The sequence below is a fragment of the Heloderma suspectum genome, chromosome 3, assembly GCF_057233095.1.
Source record: "Heloderma suspectum isolate Gila_16-S chromosome 3, 16-S_ref, whole genome shotgun sequence".
In the NCBI taxonomy this organism is placed as follows: Eukaryota; Metazoa; Chordata; class Lepidosauria; order Squamata; family Helodermatidae; genus Heloderma; species Heloderma suspectum.
In genome coordinates this window covers 138,019,718-138,036,688 of record NC_139460.1, presented here as the reverse complement: position 1 = coordinate 138,036,688, position 16,971 = coordinate 138,019,718, and the positions used below count along the sequence as shown (strand labels likewise).

Here is a 16,971-nt window from a genome sequence, read left to right as displayed (position 1 = left end):
ACCCAGAGATGGACAGACCAGTGGTATTGAAGGAGGAGGCACTGTGCCTGAGAACCACCAAACCAGAAACTATGATGCCTGGAGACCCCCAAATCTGGACCAGAGCCTACAGCCCAAGCCCAGGTCTAGCATGAGGTCAGCATACCCGCCGCCTCCAATGACCTCAAGCATCATGAATCTGTGCACACAGATAGCATACCTGGCATGAGCTTACAGGGGGATGATGGAGTACTAGGCTTCTAGCCAACAACGACCCCTTTAAGACTCTACTCCTCAGCAAGCGGGTGGAAATGAGAAGTGTAGTCAGGCTCAGGGGGCATAAAAGGGCTCTGTTGAGAAGAGGCTCTTGTTCCAACAAGTTTTCTGCTCCATGGGCTCTCTTCAGAGCCCTGAAAGACCTGCCATTGTCCTCCTCTGTTTTCAGGCATCCTAACCTTAATGAAACCCTGCCTGTCCTTCTTTCTGCTCTGCACCCCTTTCTGAATTTGTACCCCCGAGTCATCCATGGCCTCTGCTTTGCTAAGACAGGCCACATTAACTCCACATTGCAGAACAGAAATTTCTTGGGGGCAGCCATTCATTTGTGTAGACATGGGATTTATACTTTGTGTACATCTGGTGCATGCATTTGATAATGGGCTAGTGCTGTAGCCAGATTGGACTGGCTACATAGTGTGATAGTGTTTTGCTCACTGCATGATCTCTGGTTAGCTGCAATCACATAGGAAGGGAGACTAAAATGGCACTGGAGAAGCAGCAAAGCGGAAAAAGAAAGTGGTTGTGAACAGTTCTTAAAAATAAGGAAAAATGTTTTAGGGGGGCACTTTGAACCCTTCTGCCCACCTCTCATGTTAGTTTGAATTTTTTCATGAGCAAAAATTCAGCACATTTCTTTTTATTTATGGCTCTGGCATATGATGTACTCAAGGATATACATCTATTTAGCTTTGAACTTTCTATGCTATAGAATTTTAATCTAGCATTCAAAGGCTACATGGGGGGAAAAAAATGGCACCACTTCAAAATGTTAACTTTGCCTCTACATACCTAAGCCCTATTCAGGCATTCTATATCTGAAACTATTAAATATTCAAGGTGGGGGTGAGTGCTGGAAAATCAGTGCTCTCAATCCCGTGGAGAGCCTCCAAGGATACATGAGACTCTCCTCTTCAGACAGTTGCCCTCCACAAGTAGAGGGCAACGAATGCGATGACAGAGGGGGGCAAGACTAGCGTGATCCTCACGCGTTTAGTATTTTCAGATATAGAATGCCTGAATAGGGCTGTACCATGTCTCCAAAGTGAAATGTATGAACAGGGTGTATGCTCACTGACATCATGGAACTGTACAATATTTTCAACTGCTGCCTGGTCAGCTGTGTGCCATTTGGATTTCAGAGGTTTTCAGAGCATGTACTGTGGGAAGCTGTTGTAAAAACTTGAGAAAAGAGGTGTTTTTCCAGGTGTTGTTCTTGCTTAAATTACGATCTTTTTTCTAGTGCTTCAAAAAGCTTTTAAGACAATATAAGAATGAGATAATAGCAACTCACTGATTTAAATGCTAGGAATCTGTATGATAGAAGAATTCGGTACAAGCCAAAGATTACTTACACTGAGGAAGTTGCAAGCAAAATATTTTTTAAGGGCTCATAAATTATCCACAAAAATAAGGCTGCAATCAGAGGCGCACTTACTTCAAATTAATTGCCATTGCAATCAATGGGGACTTGCTCCTAAATAAAGTGTCAAACTGAGAGTGTCCTGATATTATGGTAAGTCATTTATTAATGTGAAAAGCAGGATGACATTGTTCCGTGTCTGGAGGACATTGGGCAAGTGATTAAATATGCAATCTCCCTAAAAGCATACGTCAACCTGTAATAAGCCATTTTTAATAATCTGAATGCTCTGGGAAATAAATAAGGACATCTACAATGTGATTAAACTAGAAATTTGTAAAAAAAGAAAAAAAGAAAAAAAAAAGAAAAAAAGGAGGACAGAATGCCAAAAGTTTTCTTTAATTTAAGGAGAAACTGCAGCTGAAACAATGCATGAGTATTTGGGAACTATGACCTTAATTTTAAGCACAGCTAGAAGGCGGTGAGAAAGTTGGATCTAAACCATACCCGAGTGCTTCCTCTATGGAGTAAATGAAAACCACCCCAGGGAAATTATGCTTGAATCAGCAGAAACAGATCCAATGTGGCCAAGCGCTAGCAATGTCAGGTGTAGATGGCGGGAACAATAGATGGATTCTGAATACAACACAATATTCTGTGAGCAGGCCAGACCTTTCTAAAATAAATGAGAACCATTGAAAACTGGCATTTGCTACTTTTGAACACTTGGAGTAATGTTAATACCTCTAACTCAACAAAACACATAGACCCACTAATAATAACAGAAAGAACCAAATATGAAATGTCACCTTTTGCTTAGACTTTATGAATGACCCCATTACATGGCTACTGTCCATATCTTTCCATTGAAGAGACTTCACCATTTAGTTCCCTTGCCCAGGCTTCATTGAGAGGGATGAGAGTGGGAGCTGTGCAAAAGCATGTTAATTAAGAGCACACTAACTAAGTAGAGTGTTCCAAGAGATAAGCAACCCCCCCTACAATTAATTACTGGAGTGGAGGACAGAAAGGAGCAGGAAAGGAATTCACTGGCTGTTGCTACCGTTGTTGTCCCCCTGTGATGATCACTGCTGAATATTGAGTGTATCAAAGCTCAGTTTACATGGAATGGGACTGAACACTGGTTGTTCACAAACCCGATTGATGGAGTTGGCTGAATGACAAGCAGTACTATCCCTTGGGCATCTGAGCATCCTAAACAGATGTTCAGATCTATCTGTGCTACCTCTTCAACTCCAGTTCTAGCATCTGCTATCTCTCCTTCTCTGCAGCCTTTCCTACCAGTAGTATGTCTATGCTTTTGCTGGATTCATGTCAGCCTCCCTTGCTACTTCTAACATCACCACTCTGAGAACCTTCTACATCCCCATCCTTGCCCTCTCCCCAACACAGCAGATAAGAAGAGTTGCCTTGCTGGATAAGATCCAAGGGTCCATCCAGTCCAGTTGTGTCTCCAACAGTGATCTTCAACAGTTGGATCTAAACCATGCCCCTCAATGCTTCCTCGAAGGCGTAAATGAGAACCACCCTGGGGAAAATATTCTTGAATCAGCTGAAACAGCTGGAGAAAATAGATCTACTGTGACCCAGTGTTGTGTGATATGTGCGATGCTCACAGGCAGGACACGATGTAATAGCCGTTCGCTCCATTTGCTTCAACAACTGCCCATCAGAGGTACACTGCTTTTAATCACGGAGGCTCCATTTGGTTTGACATGACTAAAATCAATTGCCAGACCTATCTTCTATGAACCTGCCTAAGAGTTTTCTAAAAACAAAATATATGTGCTTGAGGCATATGATGCTTGGATAAAGTTATGAAAAGGATGTTACTGTGACGCCTAAACAGTGCTGTGATCACTGCTGAGAACTGAGTGAATCATCATTCTGTTTATATCCATTATATAGGCCTTTTACTCAAATTCAATCCAGCTTCAGGGAGCAAAAAAGGGTTGCTTATTGTAGTAAGTTTTAAATGCTCAGTTTTTCCTTTAAGGCTGCCTTCCTACTTTCATGGGAGTAAGCCCCAATGAACTCAGTGGCACTTACTTCTGAGTAGACATGTATAGGATTGCACAGTTAGATACTCTGCTTACAGATGAAGCTGTAGAAATTCAATTTCTATCATCTTCCTAAACAAACAGAATTCAATACCTCACATTAAGGGGCACATCTGACTGGCAGCGTCTTGAGTCAATGAATATTTCAGCAACAACAAACATTGTAGTAACAAATTAATACAAATTGCAGGAAATCTTCTGTTCTGTTTGCAAGCTACCACATGGCATTTTTCCATGCTGTGCAACTGTTTTTCTATAGTCCTGATGGTGCCATTCTTCAAAGTAAAATGGTACCTTGGTCTGTCTTGAAGAATGGTACCATCTACCTCTTTTCATTATATCTTCTTTCTTCCCTTAGCCTTGAAACAACTCCTGCTTATTCCATGCTCTGTGCTTTTACCTCTCCTCAGGACATCAAGGCATTTGTAGAAGTACATAAGCTGTTTATTATTTGTAGAAGTCCATGAGCTCTTTATTATGGCTTGTCCTCCATATTCCATTAAGTTCCCCATTTCTTTTATGGCATTACATATTTTATTTTAACACTTTGAGTTGGATTTAGTCACACTTTAGCCCCATTGAAACCAATGGGACAAGTTACTCATGACATGCTTGAGACTTATTGGTTTCATTGGGACAAAAGTGTGGCAAAGTTAGTCTGAATCCAACCCTTTATTTTCAGCGGTGCTTGTTTGACATATTAAAAATACATTATAGCAGGACTAATTGAATTGTTGTTAGAAAGGTGAAGATTAATATTTATTTAAGAGTTTCTTGATTATACTATCTTATAGTGCAATCCTATGCATATCTACTCAGAAGTAAGCCTCATTGAACTCAATGAGATATACTCCCAGATCAATATGTGTAGGATTGCAGCCTTAGTCTTGGCAGGCACATTTTAGCACTATCAATTCTTGCCTTTGTATCTTCAGTTATTTGATTGTGTCCAGCAACCACTTGTTCCTAGACATATGAATTTCTCTAACTTCTCTACTTAGTTTTCTGTCTTCTTATTTTTATGATTATCTATACATTTCTAAATCAATGAAAGGATTCACAATGAAATCTGACTCTCTCATAGGTGACTGAACATCTCAAAAACTAAATGCAAAACACTGGTGTCAGCAGTGAGATTGGGTTTCCTAGGAGGGGATCTATAGAATCATAGACTTGGAAGGTGCCTCAGAGATCATCTAGTCCAATCCCCTGCTCAGTGCAGGCAATGCACTGCAGGGTGCAGCTACAGCATCCCTGACAGATGGCCATCCAACCTCTGCTTATGTACCTCCAATGAAGGAGAACCCATGACTTCATGAGGCAATCTGTTCCACTGCTGAACAGCTCTGAGTGTTAGGAAGTTTCTCCTAATATTTAGGCAAAACCTCCTGCCCTGCAATTTCCACCTGATGGTTCTAGTCCTGCCCTCTGGAGCAACAGAGAACAAGTTTGCTCCATCTTCTGCCTGACAGCCTTTCAGATTGTTACCATGTCTCCCCTTAATCTTCCTTCCAGGCTAAACATACCTAGCTCTTTCAACTTTTTTTCATAGGACATGGTTTCCAGATCCCTTACTATCCTAGTTACTCTCCTCTTGGCATGATCCAACTTGTCACCGTCCTTCTTAATATAGGGCACCCAGAACTGGACCCAGTACTCCAAATGCAGCCTGATTAACATAGAATAGCATGGAATGATTACTTCCTGTGATCTGGACACTATGCTTCTGTTGATGCAGCTCAAGACTGCATTAGCTTTCTTAGATGCTACATTGCACTGTTAGCTCATATTCAGCTCGCGATCCACTAAGGCACCTAGGTCCTTTCCACATGTACTTCTGCCAAGCCAGGTCTCCCCCATCCTATACTTGCATCTTTGTTTTTTGTACCTAAAGACTTTACATTGATCTCTGTTGAATCTCATCTTGTTAGATTTAACCCAGTGTTCCAGCCTGTTTGGATCCTTGGTCCTATCTTCTATGGTGTTGGCTATCCCTCCTAGCTTCATGTCATCTGAAAATTTGATAAGCAACCCCTCTACACCCTTATCCAAGTCATTTATGAAAACACTGAACAGCACAGGGCCTAGAACAGGGCCATGTGGCATTCCACTCAACACCTCCCTCCAGGAGGATGCTGAGCCATTAATTAGTACTCTTCGAGTATGGTTGCTCAACTAGCTGTGGATCCATCTAACTGTAGTATTGTCCAACCCACATCTGAACTAGTGTGGTAGAAACAAGACAGAATGTAGGCTTTTAGCACAAAGAAGAGCATCCCAGCAGCACCATAACAAGAAAGATGGAGGCATCCTAGAAGAAAATGGAGCAGCAGCAGCAGCTCAAGGTTGTGGTGCAATTGATCGCAGTCATCCTACTGTATTGTGCACATCAGGGTGATTTTGATTTATACACCATGGCCAGGAATTCCTTTGCATGCCTGTAACTGTTGCTGAGTGTGCAATGCTGTTGCTGAATATAATAGTACTTTCACAAGTAGTACCACTGATATTCACTCTACTGCTACAATTCTAGCATGAAACTAGTACACATTTTGGTAAAACACACTTTAATTTTTTATATTATATTGAATGATGAACTCTGTTTTAACCTTTCCTTAAAAATGAAATCACATTCTGTCTTTGGTAAGTTACAAATTCAATTTTTGCAGAAAAAACATATTCTTTATACAATATCATAAAGATTTTTCAACTAGCTCTTAGTAAGAAGGAAGCTTTTTTAAAAATACGTAAAATATGAGCACTGACTGTGCCTACTTTGGAAAAGTTACAGTTTAATAACTGATGCTCTATTATGGTTATCTGCCGAAGATCAATCCGGCAACAGGTACTTTTTCCTGCTGAGTGTTTACAGGAGACCACTCTAAATTATCCCAGAAGTCATGAAATGTTGCATTTGAAACAAAATGTACTTCTCCTCATCAGCTTATAAACCAGCAAGAGTAGAGACGTCACATCATTGTCTCTATTACAAAGACGTTCCCAGTCTTTCAACAACTATAATTTGGTTCTGAGAAACTCAAAGAGCGACAGGTGTATGATAAAGAAAATCTAAAAATACTACAGAAACAGTTCACAACTATAACACATTAAAATGATTACCTTCCATTCAGGCCTTAAGATTGCTGGTATGTCATCACCTTCAGAACAATTTCCGGGGGGTAAAATCCTACATTATGCCTACATTGTAAAGTAAAACTTGAAAATCTTGATTAACTAGTTTCTTCTTTTGTTTAGCAACTACATTCAGCATGCCACAAAGAAACTGAATCAGAGAGTATTCTTGCATAAAGAGTACAAATAAAGCAGGTTAAATACTCTCCTGGTGTGAATGCATGAAAGATAGACTCATTATCCATTAAGTCCTGTTTTCTCCAATTAATTGTGTACGTTGCCTCCTAAACTGCTTTATTAAGGATACTTATGTGGGTGTCATCCAACAGCATCTGAATACATTGTAATCCTAGTCCACAATGAAGTGGGCTGTATATTGAATTGAGCAAGGGATGATGAAGAGCCAGCATCATTGGCTATGTCCACTGACTCACTTTGCTGTCCTTTCTTAGTGTGAAGAACAAGTAACCTTTGACAGAGTTCTCCACTCAGATGTTCCTTTGTTAAGTTACGCTTATTTTGTAAAGACCTTGACTTTACACAGTGAGCAGATGAAGTGCATAATATGGAGAGATCTCAGGAAGACCTGCTGCTGTTCATACTGGGAGGGAATGGTTAAAGAGCCTTTTGCCATGTCTCAAAAAGTACAGCATACAAAAACAGAGGATACTGAAATTAGCAACCTTGCTGGAAGAGAGGTTTGACCCATGGGCTGCTGGTTGCTTATTATATTATCATTTTTATAAGCATTAGTCAGTGTCAGTTTTCTGCTCTGTTGGAAAACCAGAGAGATAAAGATTATTGCTGGTACAAATCATTGTGAAGAAACATTGATATAGCACAAGACTATATCAATCTCTTGAATACTGTGCTAAGACCATCTCTCCTCTCCATGCCTCCATTCCATTTACAGAAGACCTTATTCAGTTGACTCTATCTATACAATACTTGCAACCTGTTACTATTATTACCTCTCTCCTGCTTCCTAGGAAACCCCTATACTTTTCCTTCCATACAGTTATGGCCAAAGCAGCGGATAAGATGCCACACAAAGGTAGCGAAAAGAACCTCATCCCCTTCCTGCCCCCATAGAGTTGCTCTAGAACCTTGCACAAGACATCTTTGCCATATAAGATCTTAGAAGGAAGGGAAACTACAGCACCCATCCTGGTGATAATGCAAGGAGATGAACATGTGCTGCTTCTAGGATCCCTTTGCTGAATTATATGAGAAGTGATTCATGGGATCAGGTCACAGGGCAAGATCAATTTATTTTAATAATGCCAGATAAACTTTCTCTCCTCTTGATGAGAATGATGGTCCCCAGCTGCTACCTGAAACAACCAAAAAGTTATGTTGGAAGAAAGTGAGCTGATGGTGATCAGTTGTACTCACATTATTCTATTTCATCCATAGCATGCCTTAAAAAGGCATAGAATTCACCCTTTTATTTTTCTATACCTCAGACTGTAAATATGACAGGGCAAAAAAAGGATCATTCATCCATTTTATGTGATCTTGAATGCATCTTTGAATGATCTGATATCTATCATTAGCCTATCACTAACGGAGTTCCATGTGGGGCATTCCAATCTAAATCTGGGGTCCCACACCAAAATTACTTTCTGGAAACCTAATGTGGATGTATTTCTCTTGTTGTTTTGTTGTTTATTCGTTCAGTCGCTTCTGACTCTTCGTGACTTCATGGACCAGCCCACGCCAGAGCTTCCTGTCGGCTGTCGCCACCCCCAGCTCCCCCAAGGTCGTGTCCGTCACCTCCAGAATATCATTCATCCATCTTGCCCTTGGGCGGCCCCTCTTCCTTTTGCCTTCCACTTTCCCTAGCATCAGCATCTTCTCCAGGGTATCCTGTCTTCTCATTATGTGGCCAAAGTACTTCAGTTTTGCCTTTAATATCATTCCCTCAAGTGAGCAGCCTGGCTTTATTTCCTGGAGTATGGACTGGTTTGATCTTCTTGCAGTCCAAGGCACTCTCAGAATTTTCCTCTAGCACCACAGTTCAAAAGCATCTATCTTCCTTCGCTCAGCCTTCCTTATGGTCCAGCTCTCGCAGCCATAGGTTACTGCGGGGAATACCATTCCTTTAACTATGTGGACCTTTGTTGTCAGTGTGATGTCTCTGCTCTTAACTATTTTATCAAGATTTGTCATTGCTCTCCTCCCACGAAGTAAACGTCTTCTGATTTCCTGGCTGCAGTCAGCGTCTGCAGTAATTTTTGCGCCTAGAAAGACAAAGTCTGTCACTGCCTCCACGTTTTCTCCCTCTATTTGCCAGGTATCAATCAAGCTGGTTGCCATAATCTTGGGTTTTTTTTAGGTTTAACTGCAACCCAGCTTTTGCACTTTCTTCTTTCACCTTCGTCATAAGGTTCCTCAGCTCCTCCTCGCTTTCAGCCATCACAGTGGTATCATCTGCATATCTGAGATTGTTAATGTTTCTTCCAGCGATTTTAACTCCAGCCTTGGATTCATCAAGCCCAGTACATCGCATGATGTGTTCTGCGTACAGTTTGAATAGGTAGGGTGAGAGCATACAACCCTGCCGTACTCCTTACCCAATCTTAAACCAGTCTGTTGTTCCGTGGTCTGTTCTTATCGTTGCTACTTGGTCATTATACAGATTTCTCAGGAGGCAGACAAAATGATTTGGTATCCCCATACCACCAAGAATTTGCCACAATTTGTTATGATCCACACAGTCAAAGGCTTTAGAATAGTCAATAAAACAGAAATAGATGTTTTTCTGAAACTCCCTGGCTTTCTCCATTATCCAGCGGATATTGGCAATTTGGTCTCAAGTTCCTCTGCCTTTTCTAAACCCAGCTTGTACATCTGGCAATTCTCGTTCCATGAATTGCTGGAGTCTACCTTGCAAGATCTTGAGCATTACCTTACTGGCATGTGAAATAAGTGCCACTGTTCGATAGTTTGAATATTCTTTAGTGTTTCCCTGTTTTGGTATGGGGATATAAGTTGATTTTTTTTCCAATCTGCTGGCCATTCTTGTGTTTTCCAAATTTGCTGGCATATGGCATGCATCACCTTGACAGCATCATCTTGCAAGATTTTAAACAGGTCAGCTGGGATACCATCGTCTCCTGCTGCCTTGTTATTAGCAATGCTTCTTAAGGCCCATTCAACCTCACTCTTCAGGATGTCTGGCTCTAACTCACTGACCACGCCATCAAATCTATCCCTGATATTATTATCCTTCCTATACAGATCTTCCATATATTCCTGCCACCTTTTCTTGCTCTCTTCTGCTTCTGTTAGGTCCTTGCAATCTTTGTTTTTGATCATACCCATTTTTGCCTGGAATTTACCTCCGATGTTTCTAATTTTCTGGAAGAGGTCTCTTGTCCTTCCTATTCTATTATCTTCTTCCACTTCCGCGCATTGCTTGTTTAAAAATAATTCCTTTGTCTCTTCTGGCCAACCTCTGGAATTTTGCATTTAATTGGGCATATCTCTCCCTTTCATTGTTGCCTTTTGCTTTCCTTCTTTCTTGGGCTACTTCCAGTGTCTCAGCAGACAGCCATCTTGCCTTCTTGGTTTTCTTTTTCTTTGGGACTTTTTTGTTGCCATATGTGTATTTCTCTTACACATAGTCAATTCCAATTATGTTCAAACTTATTGCTACAATTTAGAGCAGAGATGTAAAAAGTACAGTCTGTGGGCTACAGGTAGCCCATGAACCCTGTCTGGTGGCCCCTGAGACCCCCAGCATCTGCCGCCACTGAAAAAAAAAACCCTCTAGTAATGGGCTCTATTGTTCCTGCCATAAAAGCCTTGCATCCCCCAGAGTGTTCTAGGAAGCCGTGCACAAAGATTCCTGCCTGCTTCTGAGGTTGCTCTAGGAACAGTGCTTCTATGGCAGTAACAACAAAGCCCATTTGTAATTCTTTTTGGTGACTGGGTTGGGGTCGGTGGAGCAGGGAGGGGACTTCAGCCTCTTATCTTTATTTTGTTGTTCATTGTTGTTCAGTCATTAAGTTGTGTCCGACTCTTCGTGACCCCACGGACCATAGCACGCCAGGCCTTCCTGTCCTCCGCTCTCTCCCGGAGTGTGCTCAAGTTCATATTCATTGCATCAGTGATGCTATGTAGCCATCTCATCCTCTGCCGTCCCCTTCTTCTTTTGCCTTCAATCTTTTCCAGCATCAGGGTCTTTATCAGAGAGTTTTCTCTTTGCATTAGGTGGCCAAAATATTTGAGCTTCAGCTTCAGTATCTGTACTTCCAATGAGCACTCAGGGTTGATTTCCTTTAGGATGGACTGATTTGAACTCCTTGCAGTCCAGGGGACTCGTAAGGTCGTCTCCAGCACCACAGTTCGAAAGCATCAATTCTTCGGCACTCAGCCTTCCTTATAGTCCAGCTCTCACAGCCATACATTACTACTGGGAAAACCATAGCTTTGATTAGACAAATCTTTGTCGGCAAGGTGATGTCTCTGCTTCTTACTATGCTGTCTAGGTTGGCCATGGCTTTCCTCCCAAGGAGAAAGCCTCTTTTAATTTCATGGCTACAGTCACCGTCTGTGGTGATCTTGGAGCCCAAGAAAATAAAATCTGTCACTGCTTCCATTTCTTCCCCCTTCTATATGTCAGGAAAATGATGGGACCAGATGCCATGATCTTCGTTTTTTTAATGTTGAGTTTCAAACCAGCTTTTGCACAATCTACTTCCACCCTCAACAAGAGGCTCTTTAGCTCCTCTTCACTTTCTGGCATTAGGGTGGTATCGTCTGCATATCGGAGGTTGCTGATAATTCTCCCGGCAATCTTAATTCCGACCTGTGATTCATCCAACCCGGCGTTTCTCATGACGTACTCTGCATATAAGTTAAATAAGCAGGGCGACAATATGCAGCCTTGTCGTACTCCTTTCCCAATTTTGAACCAATCAGTTGTTCCATGTCCGGTTCTTACTGTTGCTTCTTGACCCTCATACAGGTTTCTCAGGAGACGGGTAAGGTGGTCTGGCACTTCCATCTCTTTAAGAATTTGCCAAAGTTTGTTGTGATCCACACAATATTTTACTTGCTGCCAAAGCTATTACAAGGGCACTACAAAAAAAGTAGCAATACTCTGTGGTTAATTAATGCTAATGTATCCTTAGATTGGGTCTCTTCCAACAGAAACTATGATATTGTATGTATGATTAATTGCTCTGGTAATTTATCAGATGGTTTACTGCATGTGTGTTTAAGTGGGCAAACTCCTATCCGTGTGTGCGAGTGGTATGTGTGAGGGTGAGTGAGTAGTATGTAAGGTGTGTCATATATGAGTTCTATGTGAATGTGCGTGTGCGTAGGCATGCATGTGTGAATACATGTGCATCCCCTGACATCCCAGCATGTGCAGCCTGACACCCTGCCCCCTGTATGTATGTGCAACCCCTGCAACCCCAAACCCTGCCTGTGCAACCCCTGCAACCCCACCAAACACCTGATGTGGTCTTTGGGGCTGAAAAGGTTGTGCACCCCTGATTTAAGGCTACGCATGAACGGTCTCTCAAAATTCTCCACCCTATTTGTTGGCAGAGAAACTGAGGAAACCTTTTCTCTGAATTCCTCAGGGAGAGGGTACATTCTTCAGAACTTTTTGGGGGTTGGGGTACCCCATTAGAAGTGGTAGTAGCACAGCACAGCTTTTCTTCCTGTTGAGGGGGGGAGCAAAAACCCAAGTGCATATCAGCATACAGTGTTACCTCCTCTGGATCATGCTCAATGTGGGTTCCCCCTCCCACCTGCATATAGTGTGTATTTTATCAGTGTATGGAATAAAAATTCTCATTATGCTTACAAAAATCAGGAGCCCAAAACTCATGCTGAGCTATGACATTTAAAAATAAACTGTCTTCTTCTTTTGCATTTTCAGAAAACTATAACAGAGTCTCTGCAAAAACAAAGGTAAAAACAGAAGTACATCTGCAAACCTGTTGCATGCTATTTTAGGGAATGCCATCAGAGCAGCATAAAGGTTATCTTATACATGTCACCCAATCTGGCAGCTCAAATTCTGGTCCTCTCCCTACGCTCCACATATACAACTAAACTGATTTCCTGTTGACATGTTTGCATCACAGCCACCTGTATACGTTCTTTTACCTTTCCTTCTCCTCCATCATTGTATCCTCTCGCAGAACTCTTTCAAGTGGTAAAGAGGTTTGACAGCTAGATCCTGGGAGGTTATGCTGGAACTTTCAGAGGCCTGTTGTGATAACTGTGCTAGGCACTTTGAGGATAAAGTAACTTGCATTTGCTCTGACCTAGATGCCGTCGTTGACCCAGTTCCACAGCACTGTCTGGTCCGGTTTTATGGGATCAGTTTCAACTAATGCAGTCTGAAGATGTGGACAAGGTGCTTGGAGAGGTTTGCCCAACCACCTGCATCACTGACCTTACCCATCTTGGATACTTACATCAGGTTAAAGGGAATTGACTGGGTTGGCCCAGGAAGTGATTAAATTTCTAAATTACGCCACATGAAATTAAGCCAACGGCCACATGAGGCCCTTGGGCCATAGCTTGCCCATCCCTCCAATAAACTATGATCAACACTAACCACAGTTCCACATTTACACATAATGGCAAACTGCAGTTAGTTGAAACTTCCACTCTCCTCCTCACAGCCATGCCAGATGATGAGAGAGGAGGGGGGAGCGGATGAGTCCAAGGCTTGTACAAATAATACTGAACTATCGTTTAGTGTTACATGCAAACTTAGCCTACCTGGGGATGTAACAGGGGTTAAGACAGATTGGCAGTAGCCATGGTTAAACATTATATCTGCACTGAGCTAAAGGACAGATGTACTTATTTTGTCCCATTGTTGCCCAAACAGGTTTTGCATGGTTTTGTTTTAGAACATTAGAAAAACCTGCAAAACCTCTTTACCAGAGGCAAAAGTAAGATAAAGATATACACCATGAGCAGTGAATGGACCTTTTTAAAAATTGCTTTCAATGCTCTGACACCTTGACTGCCTTGCAGGCAAATCTGGATAAAACGGGCACTTTTTGTCTTGAGAAATATTCCTCCTCTTGTACTTTTTCTCAAGCATATTTGATAAGTCTCTAATATTTCCTAATTCAAATTCATTTTTAATACTCACACCTGCACCCATGTCAGTACCAGGTGAATTGCAGTGTTCTTAATTTAGAAAACATAATTTATTCTCTGCTTCTCTTATTTGTATGTTATCACAAATAACATACTGTCAGCCTTAGTTATTTTTGCTGCTGAAGAGAAAAGAAAAATCATAATATTGTCCCTTACTGCTAAACCACCCCTTCATCCCTGGACTGGACTTCATTGTTTAAGTGACATATAGGTGCCTGGTTCTCACTTGAAGTAGTAAGACTGTGACTTGACTGTGTTGTAAGTAGCATATGCAGCCAATGAAAACTCAACTGGAAGCTATATGAAACAGATTTTTATTTATGTTTTGAACCAGTGCCTGGATGCAATTATGGGCTGGATGAGGGCTAATAAACTGAAGCTGAATCCTGACAAGACAGAGACCCTATGGGTGGGTGGTTCCCAGGTCTGGGAATTGGGTTGTTTACCTGTTGTGGACTGGGTTGCACTGCCTCTGAAGATGCAGATCCTTAGTTTGGGGGTGCTCCTGGATCCATCTGTCACTGGAAGCCAAAGGGACTATAGTGGCTCAGAGCACCCATTACCAGGTTCAGCCAGGGCATCAACTATGCACATTCTTGGATAGCGATAGCCTAACCACTGTGATCCATGCACTGGTCACCTCACTATTAGACTACTGTCATGAGCTCTACACAGGGCTGCTTTTGCACCTGGTTCAGAAGCTGTAGCTAGTGCAGAATGCAGCACCTAGGATACTCAGTCGAGCACCTAAATATACACATATTATACCTTGTGTTAAAAGAACTGCTCTGGCAAATAACGACTTGGGACCAGGATACATAGCTGACCATCTTTTCCTATATACACTCAGTTGACCCCCTGAGATCTTCTGAGGGTGCTTTACTGGTTGTTCTGCAGCCAATATAACGTCACTAGGTAGTGGCCTGTAAAGCAGGTTTTCTCAGTAGTGGCACCCATTCTTTGGAATACTCTCCTATATGTAGTTTGAAATGCAGAAACAGTGGCCAGTTTTAAATGCCTCTTGAAAACACACCTGTTCACACAGACTTTCCCTGACTTGTGATGGACTCTCTTACTACCCCGTTTTACTGATTATTGTGCTGTAATATTTTTAATGTTTTTGATTATGTATTATTTGTAGCTTGCTTTTTATCTTGTCATATTGAATTTTATTGTGAACCACTTAGGGATTTTACTGTATTAAGCAGTATAAACTATTATAAATATTATACAAGCTTATTTCTGCTCCTCTACTCTCTGTGTCCCTCCTGGTTTCTCATTCTCTCTGCTGCTGTATTGAATCAATTCCTGGTAGCAGTTCCCCCAGACTGTATCTTCTCTATGTGTCACTGTGTTATTCCCCTGGCTGCTTTCCGTCCCCGCTACATAAATGCAGACTGTACCACTTCAGGCTGCAGGTGATGGCAGCTCACATGATTATAATGCTCCTCCATACAAAATGCTGTCCTACACATATAAAACTGGTATTTGAGGAGAAGATTGGGTTAGAGTCTTTTCCTTCTCATTTAATGTCCTGATTTTATTTTAATTTTTATATGGAAGTGCATGCAGTCATGCAAGTAGCCACCTGCAGTCTGAAGTGGTACAGCCCAGAGACAGGTTTACCACCTCCAGCCAGAGGGGTAGAGGAGGGAAGCATGAAAAGTCCTACCCCTTACAGAATGAACAAAAACATTTATTTATTTATTTATTTATTTATTTGTTGTATTTTTATCTCGCTTCTCGGCCAAAAAAGCCCCCACGGGGGCTTATTTACAACCAGTAAAACAATATCTCCCTGCCTGTAGCCTTACATGCTTACACTAGAGTAAAGAACATGCTAACCCTCAGCTACAAACTATGCAGTCAGTATAATGTGTGGTGTGGCTCTTCTGAACAATAGTTTGAAGGATCATGAATGAATACTCCGTCTTCTCTTCATACATACTTCTTAATACATTATTTTCTGCTCCAATCAAACCATAGTCTGCCACTACATCCAGAGATCTATGGTTTGAGCAAGTGCTGTACACCAGGATTACAAACTAGGATCAAACCATGGTTTGCAATCTTGGTTTCAAACGCTCACTCAAATCACAGTTCACTGATTCACACATAATAACAAACAAACAAACAACATTGATCAGACCTGGAAGTAATTTATTAGGCCATGCACATGAGGGGAGGTTGGAGTGCTTGAGCTCATTGCTCATTACCAAGCCACAGTTTGGAGAATTGCCAGAATTGTCAGATTGCAGCTAGTATGTTCCCCCATAAAAGGGATTTTTATACCCATAATTGCTTAGGTCATCTCTTAACAGTTGGACATATAGGTTTGGGAACAAACTATTTTATGGATGGATTCTGGGCCACTTCAGTCATATGACAGCAGTACCGAACTAATTATACACAAATGTTCTCAGTCGGGAACTTCCTCATATTCCCATCGAGAAAGAAGCAAGTGAATCGTAAGTAGTATACCTGGTTAGACATGATTGCTGGGATTCATTGCAGTGATTCTAAAATGGGCTATTAGGTAAGCATGCATTTACAGTTCATGTGCTACTTCCTTCCACAAAGAAATCCTGTGGAGGTTGGGTGGAGGGAAGAATCTGTGGTGGGAGGGCTGCCACTTCCAAAATCTGAGTCGGGGAGATAGGCTCACTGCCTGTACTGGATGACGTAGCATTCCTTCTGAAAGATCAGGTTCATAGTCTGGGGGTACTCCTAGATCCATCATTGTCACTGGAGGCCCAAGTGGCCATGGCAGCTTGAAGTGCCTTTTACCAGCTTTGGCTGGTTCACCAACTATGGACTCTCCTCTTCGCCACTTGGCCACAGTGGTACAGGTGCTAGTAACCTTGAGACTGGATTACTGCAATGCGCTCTATGTGGGGGTGTCCTTAAGGCTGCTCCGGAAACTAGAGCTAGTGCAGAAAGCAGCAGGTCGGCTGCTGTTGGGAGCTGCTCCTTTTCAGCATGCTACTCCTTTGC

At 41.9% G+C, this 16,971-nt stretch overlaps 1 protein-coding gene across 1 annotated transcript in view; it reads right to left on the bottom strand.

Moving 5' to 3' along the window:
* Window positions 1-16,971, bottom strand: part of NALCN (sodium leak channel, non-selective) — a 284,191-nt gene that overhangs the window by 144,791 nt on the left and 122,429 nt on the right. The gene's annotated exons all lie outside the window — the stretch shown is intronic.